Raw genomic sequence first — 10507 nt, 5'->3', positions numbered from 1 at the left:
AAGACCCAATGCAGCCAAAAATAAAATACATAAATTTATATTAAAAAAAAAGATTGACAATTGACTTCTCAACAGAAATGATGGAAGCCAAAATACAGGTTCTAAGGTTTCAACGTTAAGTAGAAAAGTAATCATTTATATTAGACTCTCAAGGATACTTGTTTCAATTGCTAGGGTAACCATCAAAAGAGCAGAGAAAGAATGTACAACTAACAGGTTAATAGCAAGATAAATAGAAAAAATTTTTAATATTTTTATTAATCCAATAGAAGGCAATACAGGAGGAAAAACAGAACAAAAAAAAGTGTCAAATGGAAAATGAAGATTGAAGACCCTAGATAAAAGCTCAAGTCAATTAGTATGGACCATTCACTCCAAGTCAAATGTTACAGTTGTCAGAACAGATTTTTTTTTTAAAGTTATAGTCTGTTGACGAGAGACATCTTTAAATAAAAAGACACAGAGAGGCGGAAAACAAAAAGATAAAATTTTTTCGTTTTCCTATTCTTTTTTTTTTTAAGTGGACCATTTTCAAAGTCTTTATTGAATTTGTGACAATATTGCTTCTGTTTTACGTTTTCTGTTTTGTTGTCTTTTTTGGCAAGGCATGTGGGATCTTAGCTCCCCGACCAGGGATCAAACCTACACCCCTTGCATTGGAAGCCGAAGTCTTAACTACTGGACTGTTAGGAAGTCCCTGCTTTGCCTATTCTATCAGCTACTGAAAAGGAAAAATATCTATCATGCACGTTCTTTTAAAGCGCCCATGGAACATTTACTAAAATTAGCCATAGGCTGGTCATAAAGTAAAGGCTAGCGGATTTCAATTTATAATTAAATCCATTAATTTCATAAAATTAAATTCATATGTTCTCTGACCACAGTAGAATTAGGCTATACATCAATACCAAACAAAAAAGCAGTAGGGCTTCCCTGGTGGCGCAGTGGTTGAGAGTCCGCCTGCCGATGCAGGGGACACGGGTTCATGTCCCGGTCCGGGAAGATCCCACATGCCGCGGAGCGGCTGGGCCCATAAGCCATGGCCGCTGAGCCTGCGCATCCAGAGCCTGTGCTCCGCAACGGGAGAGGCCACAACAGTGAGAGGCCCGCGTACCGCAAAAAAAAAAAAAAAAAGCAATAAAAAAACCTACAACCAGGACTTCCCTGGTGGTGCAGTGGTTAAGAATCTGCCTGCCAACACAGAGGACATGGGTTCGAGCCCTGGTCTGGGAAGATCCCACATGCCGCGGAGCAACTAAGCCTGTGCGCCACAACTACTGAGCCTGCACTCTACAGCCCGCGAGCCACAACTACTGAGCCCGCATGCCACAACTACCGAAGCCTGCACACACTAGAGCCCGTGCTCCGCAACAAGAGAAGCCACCGCAACTAGAGAAGAGAAGCCCGCTCACCGCAACAAAGAGTACCCCTGCTCACCGCAACTAGAGAAAGCCCTCACGCAGCAACAAAGACCCAGCACAGCCAAAAATAAATTAATTAATTTAAAAAAAAACCCAAACCTACAACCTCTCGACTGTTTGGACATAAAGCAATACAATTCTAAATAACCTATGGGTCAAAGGAAAAAAAACTCATTGACTGTTAGAAAATATTTTGAACTGAATAATGAGGATACAACATATCAAAGCTGTGGAGTGCAGTTCACACAGAACTCACGAGGAAATGTATAGCTTTAAGTCATGGGGGTCGAGGTGGGGAGTCCTTCACAGCAGTCCCAGGTCAATCCAGAACCCACCGTCCCCCAGGGAGCCATGGCTTTGCCAGGCGGACCTCCGGGACTTGAAGGTTTGCCTTGAGAAGGACCTGGTGCACGTGAACCAGCAGCTGAGGCTCTGCCAGAGGAGGATTGTCATCTCGTTCACCCCTTAACCCTGGCGCCAGCAGGAGATGCCTGGAGATGTTTGGGAGGAGGCTGGATGTGAGCATCTGAGGAGGGGTCAGGGCAGGAAAAATGCATCAGTTGCTTGTGAGCACTGACTCTTTAAGTCATGGAGATGGACGCGATCAAGGAGGGAGAAGGGTTAGAAAGGAAGAAAGAAATGGGGAAGGAGCAGGTGGGGAGAATTCTCAGGAGTCTAGCTGCTTCTCGAGCAGACTTTGGACCCGTCTGCCCAGGGCAGCTGGGGGCCCAGTTCCTGAGCCTTGTGAGGACGTCCGCGGGCTGCTTCCCAATCTCCCTCCATGCCTTTGGCTTTCCTGGACCTGCTGTCAGTTACCACGTGGGCTCTGCCTTTCATTTTCCAAAACGTGGTTGCTGAGCCTTGTCTCCTGTTTTTTTATCCTTATGGAAGCATTTAGGTCTTTCTTTAGTTTACCTCTACTGTTATTTCAATGGCATTTAAGGAGGGAGAGAAGATAAATTAGAAAGGATGAACCAAACACTGAATTCTATATAATTCTACCTATGTAACTTCTGAAACAGGCCAAAAATGAGCAGAATAGCACATTATTTAGCAATCTAGAGCTAAATAACAACAGTAACAACAACAAAAAGTAACAACAACAGCTAAAGGGAGTTGAAAGAGGTTGCAGATAGACAGCAGAAGCTGCTGGTTCCCTCAATGAGTTTGGTAGATGCATTCGACTCTTCTAAATCACGTTCATAGTTTACCTAAAAAGAATTATTTTAAAAATAATTACCAAATGGTTCAGGGAAAGAGGGAGAGAGAACGCTAGCTCACTTTCGGTTGACAAGCGCTGGTGTGCATGAAGACAAAAATCAGTTTTGCTCATTAAAATTAATATTTCAAAACTGATGGGGGGAGAAAGGTGATTGAGAGACTCCCATTTCTGGCAATATGATGGATGAGATACCCTCCCATTAGGCATCACCTAGAAATTTGGGATAAATAACAAGCATCAGAATAAAAGAAGAGAATTCTGGAAAAGGGGGGAAAAGAGGAAGGAGGAGCTGAAATGAAAGTGGGGAGCCCATCCCACAAGCCCACCCAGAAGGAAGCTGCAGGCGTTTGCTGATGCCAGAAATGCAGAGAATTGGGTTTCACCTGCTGAGTGGGGGGATGGGAGACAGCCTCAAACACAGGCAGTCGGGACTGGAATCAAATGCCACAAAAAGTTGGATCCTGCAAAGTTACAGCCCCCGTGGAGTGGAAGGCTGGGGAAAGCCATCTGCCGTCAAAGGGATGTGGGCATTGGTCTGAAGGACTCTCAGCTCCATTGGTGAACAAGCCAGTGCTTCTGAGAATTTGAGGCCACAGCCCTGACCTCATGCAGGTTTGGGTCTAAATTCACCAGCATGGTTAGGGAAGCCCAAGGTTGAGAAATTAGCTCAGAGCAGGTCTCAGGTGTTGCACCCAAAGCACCTCACAAAGGCAGATACAAATCCTCCTTGGAAATAGCTTCCTACCCTTGGGGTCCCAGTATTCCCAGAGATGAAGATCTGTCAAGTAGCAGCTGATGGTGAAATGTTACCCTACACAGAGATGAAATTCACCATGAGAATCAGGAAAAAAGGAAAAGAAAACCAGAACTAGATCCTCAAGGACCTCAGATGTTACAATTGTCAGATACAGGTTACAAAATAAGTGCACTTAAAATGTCTACAGAAATAAGCAGGAATGGGAAATAGTGCAGTAAAACACGAGGGAAAAGCCATGCAGAACTTTTAGATATAAAAATGTAATCCTTTAAATTTTCAAACTTAGCAGACACGTCAATCAGCAAATTAAGTGGAGCTGAACAGAGAATTAATGAAGTGGAAAATATGTCAGAAAAAATTACCCAGAATGGCCCCAGAGAGACAAAATGATGAAACCATAAAACAAAGGTTAGGAGTCATGCAACATGGAATAATTCATTCATTTACCACGGCAGTTTTAACGCACCTCTCACTAACTGACAGATCAAGCAGACATATAATTAATGAGGATGCAGAAGATGTGAACAACATAACGATCATGAACTAATGAACATACGTGCTCCCTTGCCCTCAAAAATTAGAGACATACTTTTCTAATACATAGGGGACATTTTCAATATTTTACCTTGTCGTAGGCCATAAAGCAACTCCCAATAAATTTCAAAGACTCTGTATCAAATCATCATGTAATTTGAACACAATTAAATTAAAAATCAATAAAAGATCATTAAAACCCATATGTTTAGAAATTAAAAAAATAAACTTCTAAATAACTAACACACAAAACAAAAAATCACTACAGAGTTATAAATAAACTTAGTAGTAAATGATCATGCAAATACTACCAGCAAAATTTATAGCACTTCCACATCCAGCCATGAAGGAGTTACAAGGACCATACTTAACCTCCCACTGTGAACAACAACTAGCAAACTGGACAAAATAGATGAAAATGACTGTTTTCAGACATGGCACAAAAAGCACTGAGAGGAGGGAAACATATGAGTCTCCCTTCCCTCCAATCACTCCAAATCTTCCTAGAGACAATGTACAGACCTCAGGCACTGGGAGGTGGGACCCAAACAGCTCAGCAACTCTGATGAGTTGGGGAGATGGAAGTCAGAGTTTGGGTAGGTTGCAGCTGCTGGAATCTGTGGGTCAGAGTTCTGGAAAGGAAACAGTTGCTCAGTAATAGAGCTCCAGAAATCTGCATAGGGATCCCCTTGCATCTTTGTAGACTACTAGTCCATGCCCATGGACTGGACAAAGAAGACTGAAGACTGAAGACTTCCCAAAGCTCACACAAAGTCAGAAGACATCTGTGCTTCCACCAGCCAGAATACAGTTCTCTTGGTCCCTCCATCCCAGGCCCCCAGACATTCAGTAGAGACTCCAAAGAAATCATACTTTAGTGTGGGCTTAACTAGTCCCAAAGTGAAATCTACCCTAGAGCAACTCTATAAAAGCTTAAAATCAGGCCTTGAAGGATCAAATAAGTCCTCAAGTAATTTAACTGCTTTTGCCAAAACAAAGCCCAACATTCTTTACAGGAAGAAAGCATAATTCAGATGCTCCACAATGTAGAAATGTCTAGAATTCAATTTTAAAAATTACTACACGTGCCAAGAAGCCAGAAAAGATGACCTATAACCAGGAGAAAAATTTGTCAGTAGGAACTTGAATTTTCCTACAATCATTAAATAATTGATTCAATAGTTTAAAATATTAACCACCAGAAAAGTAGAAGACTCAGATACTTTTTATGAGTTCTACCAGACATACAAAAGACCAGATATTTCCAATCTTATACAAACTATTTAAGAGAACAGGAAAAAGAGAGGGAAACAGAGGGAGAAAGTTTATATCCCCAACTCATTCACTGAGGCTAATATGACCTTGGCATCAAATTAGACAAAGAACATTTGAGAAATGACCAATTTCACTGATGAACATAGATAGAAAAGTTCAAAATATTAACAAGAAAGTCCAGCAGAAAATAAAAAAGATAATACAGTAGGTTTATTTCAGGAATACCAGTATGGTAATATAATGCATGGCTTAACATTAGGGTATCTATTAATACAATTCAGCACATATCAGATTAAAGGAGAAAAAGGCCAAATGAGGTCCTCTATAGATACTGAAGGAGTATTCAGTCATTTTCAAAATCCATTTGTGATAAAACTCTTGGCAATAGAAGGATAAAACTTCTTTAATCTCATAATAGGTATCTAGTAAAAATCTACCCAAATACCACACTTAATGGTGAAATAGTAGGAACATTTCCTTTAAATTCAGGAACAAGTTCCGGATGCCTGCTGTCACCACTTGTATTCAACATTGTAGCAGAGGTTCTTGCCAGAGTGATAAGGCAAGAAAAAGGAATAACATGGGCAAAATATGGGTTGGAAAAGAATAAAACAACTTGTCATTATTTGCAGACTATTTGCTTATCTACACAGGAATCAAGAGGATCCAGAGACATATTATTTTAATTATTTAATTAGTGGGAGGGGTCAGCAAAGTTGCTAGGAAACAACCATGTTAGTATGCACTAGAGACAAGAGTTTAAAAATATTTTTTAAGGTGGCATTTAAAAAATAACCAAAAATATAAAGTACCTTCACAGGAATAAATGTCACAAAGGATACATACAACTTTTATGAAGAAAACTTTTAAACTTTACAAAAACATTATAGAAAATCTAAATAAATGAAGACTACAACCTGTTCACGAAAAAGAAATTTAAATGTCTTAAAAATGTTTATTTTCACCCAAATGAATCAAAACATTCAATGTAATTTCAAATGAAATCACAAACAAGTCTTTTTGTGAAACTAGACAGATTGCTTCTAAAAATTTATATGGCATAAGATACTACAAATACCAATAACAAGCTTGAAGAAACACAAGAGGGTGGGAAGCAGCCGCATAGCACAGGGAGATCAGCTCGGTGCTTTGTGACCGCCTGGAGGGGTGGGATAGGGAGGGTGGGAGGGAGGGAGACGCAAGAGGGAAGAGATATGGGAACATACGTATATGTATAACTGATTCACTTTGTTATAAAGCAGAAACTAACACACCATTGTAAAGCAATTATACTCCAATAAAGATGTTAAAAAAAAAAAAGAAACACAAGAGGTAGAAGGCAATAGGCCCCACTGATAACAAGACTTAATATAAAGCTGTAGTCATTAAGACAAGGTGGCTGGGACAAGCAAGTCACCACCATTGTAACAGACGGGACCCCAGAAACAGACCTGCACACACAGCCCTTCTGACAAGGAGGCTTTACAGGCTGATGAGAAGAGAAAGGGATGCTGACCCAGTGATGCTGAGAAAACAGGTGTCATGGACTGAATGTCTGTGTTCCCCCCAGATTCCTACGTTGAAACCCTACCCTCCAGTGTGATGGTGTTGGGGGCGGGGCATTGGGGAGGCTATAGGTCATGAGGATGGAGCCTCATGAATGGGATCATCGCCCTAAAAAGGTCCCAAGAGAACTTGCTCCTTGTCTCTGCTCAGCCATGTGAAAACACAGTGAGTCAGCCATCCACAACCCAGAAGAAGGCTCTCACCAGAACCTGGCCATGCTGGTACCGCGACAATGCTGCACCCAGACCAAGCTCATGCCCTCATCCTGTACGTCCAGCCTCAGAGCTGTGAGAATTAGTTTCTGTGGTTTTTAAGCCCCCCAGTCTGTGGTACTCTGTTATAGCAGACTAAGACAGACCAGCACAACTGGCCAGTCCTACAAAATTAGAGCCCTTTTTATTCCAAAACAACTTCCATGCAGACTGAAGACCTAAATGCAAACAACAAAGTTCTGGAAGAAACCAAACACTGTTATCTCCATGCTCACCTTTAAGAAGGATTTCTAAGCCCATGGAAGACACCAAAAGGAAAAGTCCAGGCATGGAGATACCACTGAAAGGGTAGGAGAAGCCCACCCACCTGGAGATGCCTGTAGCCCACGTGATCAACGAGGATTCATGTGCAGAACATATAAAGAACAGACAAAATCAAAGAAAAGAGACACAAAAGAAAAAATGGGCACAAGGTATGAACAGGCAAATTACAGGACAAGATACTCAACCACAATAGTAATTAACAAAGTGTTGTCTAAAACCATACCCAACAGATCACAACATTAAAACGTCTAACAACCCCAACTGTTACAAGGATACAGCAACAGGAACTTACAGATCACCTGGGAAAAGTTCATTGGTTCAACCGCTTTGAAAACAACACGGCAATTTTCTAGTAAGGCTGCAGACCACATGGCCAGCAGCTGTGCAACTAGAGGTGTTGTGCATGAGTCCAGGAGTTGAGAGGGAGGGAATGGAGATGCCTAAATGCCCCACACCTGGGGACCAGTCAGTCCTACGGGAGCTCCATCCAGACGCAAAAGTGAATGACGCATCCTAGGGGATCTCACAAACGTGGTTCAGGCAGCAACGTGCAGACAAGTGGACAGGGTGAGACCAGCCAGTAGAGCCGCACACTCCTGGCAACACTACTGAGAGCCCAGGGGTAAATCATGGAGTTCTGAGAATGCTGACGCCGATTTCAGGGTGGCAGGGAGACCCCTGGCCAGGGGTCCAGCCGACTGGGGCCAAGGCCTCGAAGTGGACCTCCAGGATGCCAGCAGCACAGGCGGAACTCTGCACGATCCTGTGACCCCATGTGCAAAGTGGGTAAGACAGGCCCTCCCCCGACTCCAGGAGGATTAGGGGAGCGGTCCTCTGTAGCACAATAGCGGGGGCCTCCGGGGGCTCTAGGCTGAGGGCTCATGGGCCCAGCAGTGGGCAGGAGTGGGGAGTGAGGCTGAAGAGGGGGCGCTGGGTGCAAGTCTGCCTGTGAAACCACCACTTCGATGGTGAAACCCTCACCCCTTTCCCTGCCTCCTCTTCAGAGGGCCGTGGCTTCCAAATCCTCAGGCAAAAGGTAGGAGGCTCTTCCCTACAGAAACGGAAGAAAACACCAGGCAAGAGTGATGTCCTCAATGTGGACGCTGGCCCCCTGCACTCTGGTGCTTGGGACACAGCTTGGCATCCAGCTCCCACACCTTTGCCTAAAGCAAACCTGCCACTGGGCACCCCCCACCCCACACTCGGCTCCAGTTGGAATCCCACCCAGATCGCAGGAACCCTTCCACTACCCAGCAGGCCACCCGGCGGCTTCAAAGTGAGAGACCAGTAAACCAGCAGAAAACAAGCCCTGTGAGAAAGGGTAAAACCATGAGCAAAAACAAGCAAACCGACAAAAAACCTTTATAACCTGACTCAGAATGTTTCAAGATGCTACATTCTCAAAACAAGAACAGGATGCTATGAAACGGGAACACTTAGAGACAAGGAAGACGGTTCTTTTAGAGATAAACAGTGTGAATGCTGAAACACAAAACTTCCCCAAAGAACTCGAAAATGAAGTCCAAAAATTGTCCAGAAAGTAGGACATAAACGAGGAGACAGAATGAGAGAAAAGGCCAGAACACAGAAGACCAATGCCTGAATTCAAGGAGGAAAACAGAAAAAATGAAAGGGAAGAAACATGAACAGATGAAAGAATAGAGCTTGTCTTCAGCTGAAAGGTCCCACCGAGCACCGGTAAACACATAAACCCACACGTAACCCAACTGCATGGATGGTCAGGAGTCCGCAGATGAAGAAAGGATCCTAAAAGATTTCAGGAAGGAAAGTCGAGTTGCTGACAAAGACTTCTCATAGGTGACTGGATGCAGAAGGTGACGATGACAAAGGCTTCAGGGTGATTTACCAACAAAAAGTGCTCCCAGACAAAGCATCGACCAGCGTGAGGACAGAGCGAAGACACGCTCTAGAAGCCGAGGACTCATCACCCTTTTTAGGATGTCACACAAGGATGCGCTTGAGCCAAACAGGACAGGAAACTAAGAAAGAAGCAGCTCCGGGGCCAGTGGACAGAGTCCAGCCCAGGGGATGCAGCGGGCAGCAGGAGGGGGGTGGCTTCCGGGGCTGAGAGCGCCAGGAAAGAGGGGACTCAGCGGAAGAGAGAATGTGATTGAGAAGCTGGGGAAGGTGAGGATGAAAGGGATGCATTCAGTACAAGAAAGGGACAGCTGAGATCGCCCACCGCACCACTGCTCGTCCCGGAGCTGCCGCCCTCCTGGGCACAGCCTCGGCCGTGGTACAGCCCTGGACCCAGAAGCAGGTGGAGAGTGAAGACCAGATGACACTAGCAGCTGAGTCACCCTCTGCCCCAGCCCCATGATGGCCCCCAGAAGCATGGTCCCCACTGACCCACAGGCCTTGAGCCTTGATGACCAAGCCCTGCCCCTCACCATCCTGGCTTGAGCTGATGACAGACGGGGAAGGAAACTGAGGACTACCTGAGTGTTACTTGCAGGGCTGAGACTGGGGTGGGGGGCCAGGACTCCTGACACCCCTGAGGATAGGCCAGAGGCTGGGCTAGGGGAGGGGGCCTGCAGGGAGCTGGGCCTACAGGAGCAGTTGGGGCATCCCCACCCTTATCCCAGAGCTGCATTTCAGGAGCCCTGGCAGGTCCTGATGGAAACACAGAGACACACAGACAATCCCCACCCCCGACAGAGAGGCAGCTGCTCGCCCTGGGGCCACAGGAAACGAACGCCTTGGGCTAAAGCCACTGGCCCAACAAGGAACCGGCATTTACGGAGTGGCCACTGCGTGTAAGGCACTGTGCTGGCACGGGATGGGGTGCAAATGGGGTGGGGGTGGGGGGAGCAGAAAGTGCTAGAAGAGCAAAGTTTTTGGAGTCAGAGGCAGCTGGGGTGGAACCCCAGGTCCTCTGTGACAAGTCACATGCTTTCTCAGGAGCCTCAGCCTCTAAATCTGGAAAATGGGTGCGATGCCACCTGCGCGTTGAGGTGTTGGGAGCGCGGACAAGGCGGCACACGGAGGTGTGCAATGCAGTCTGCCCCGATCAGTGTTCCCTTCCTCCTCACTGACCCCCAAACTACCTACGTGGGGTGGGGTGGCCCTCAGGGGTGCTTACGGCAGGCTTCAAGGTGCTGGCAGCACTGGAGGGGGGCGGGAATCTCACAGTGGGGGCTTATGTGGAGTGCTCCAGGGGAGAGAGGACCAGGCA

The sequence above is a fragment of the Grampus griseus genome (genome assembly GCF_964374135.1).
Source record: "Grampus griseus genome assembly, chromosome: 7".
NCBI lineage: Eukaryota > Metazoa > Chordata > Mammalia > Artiodactyla > Delphinidae > Grampus > Grampus griseus.
This window is presented reverse-complemented; position numbering follows the sequence as displayed.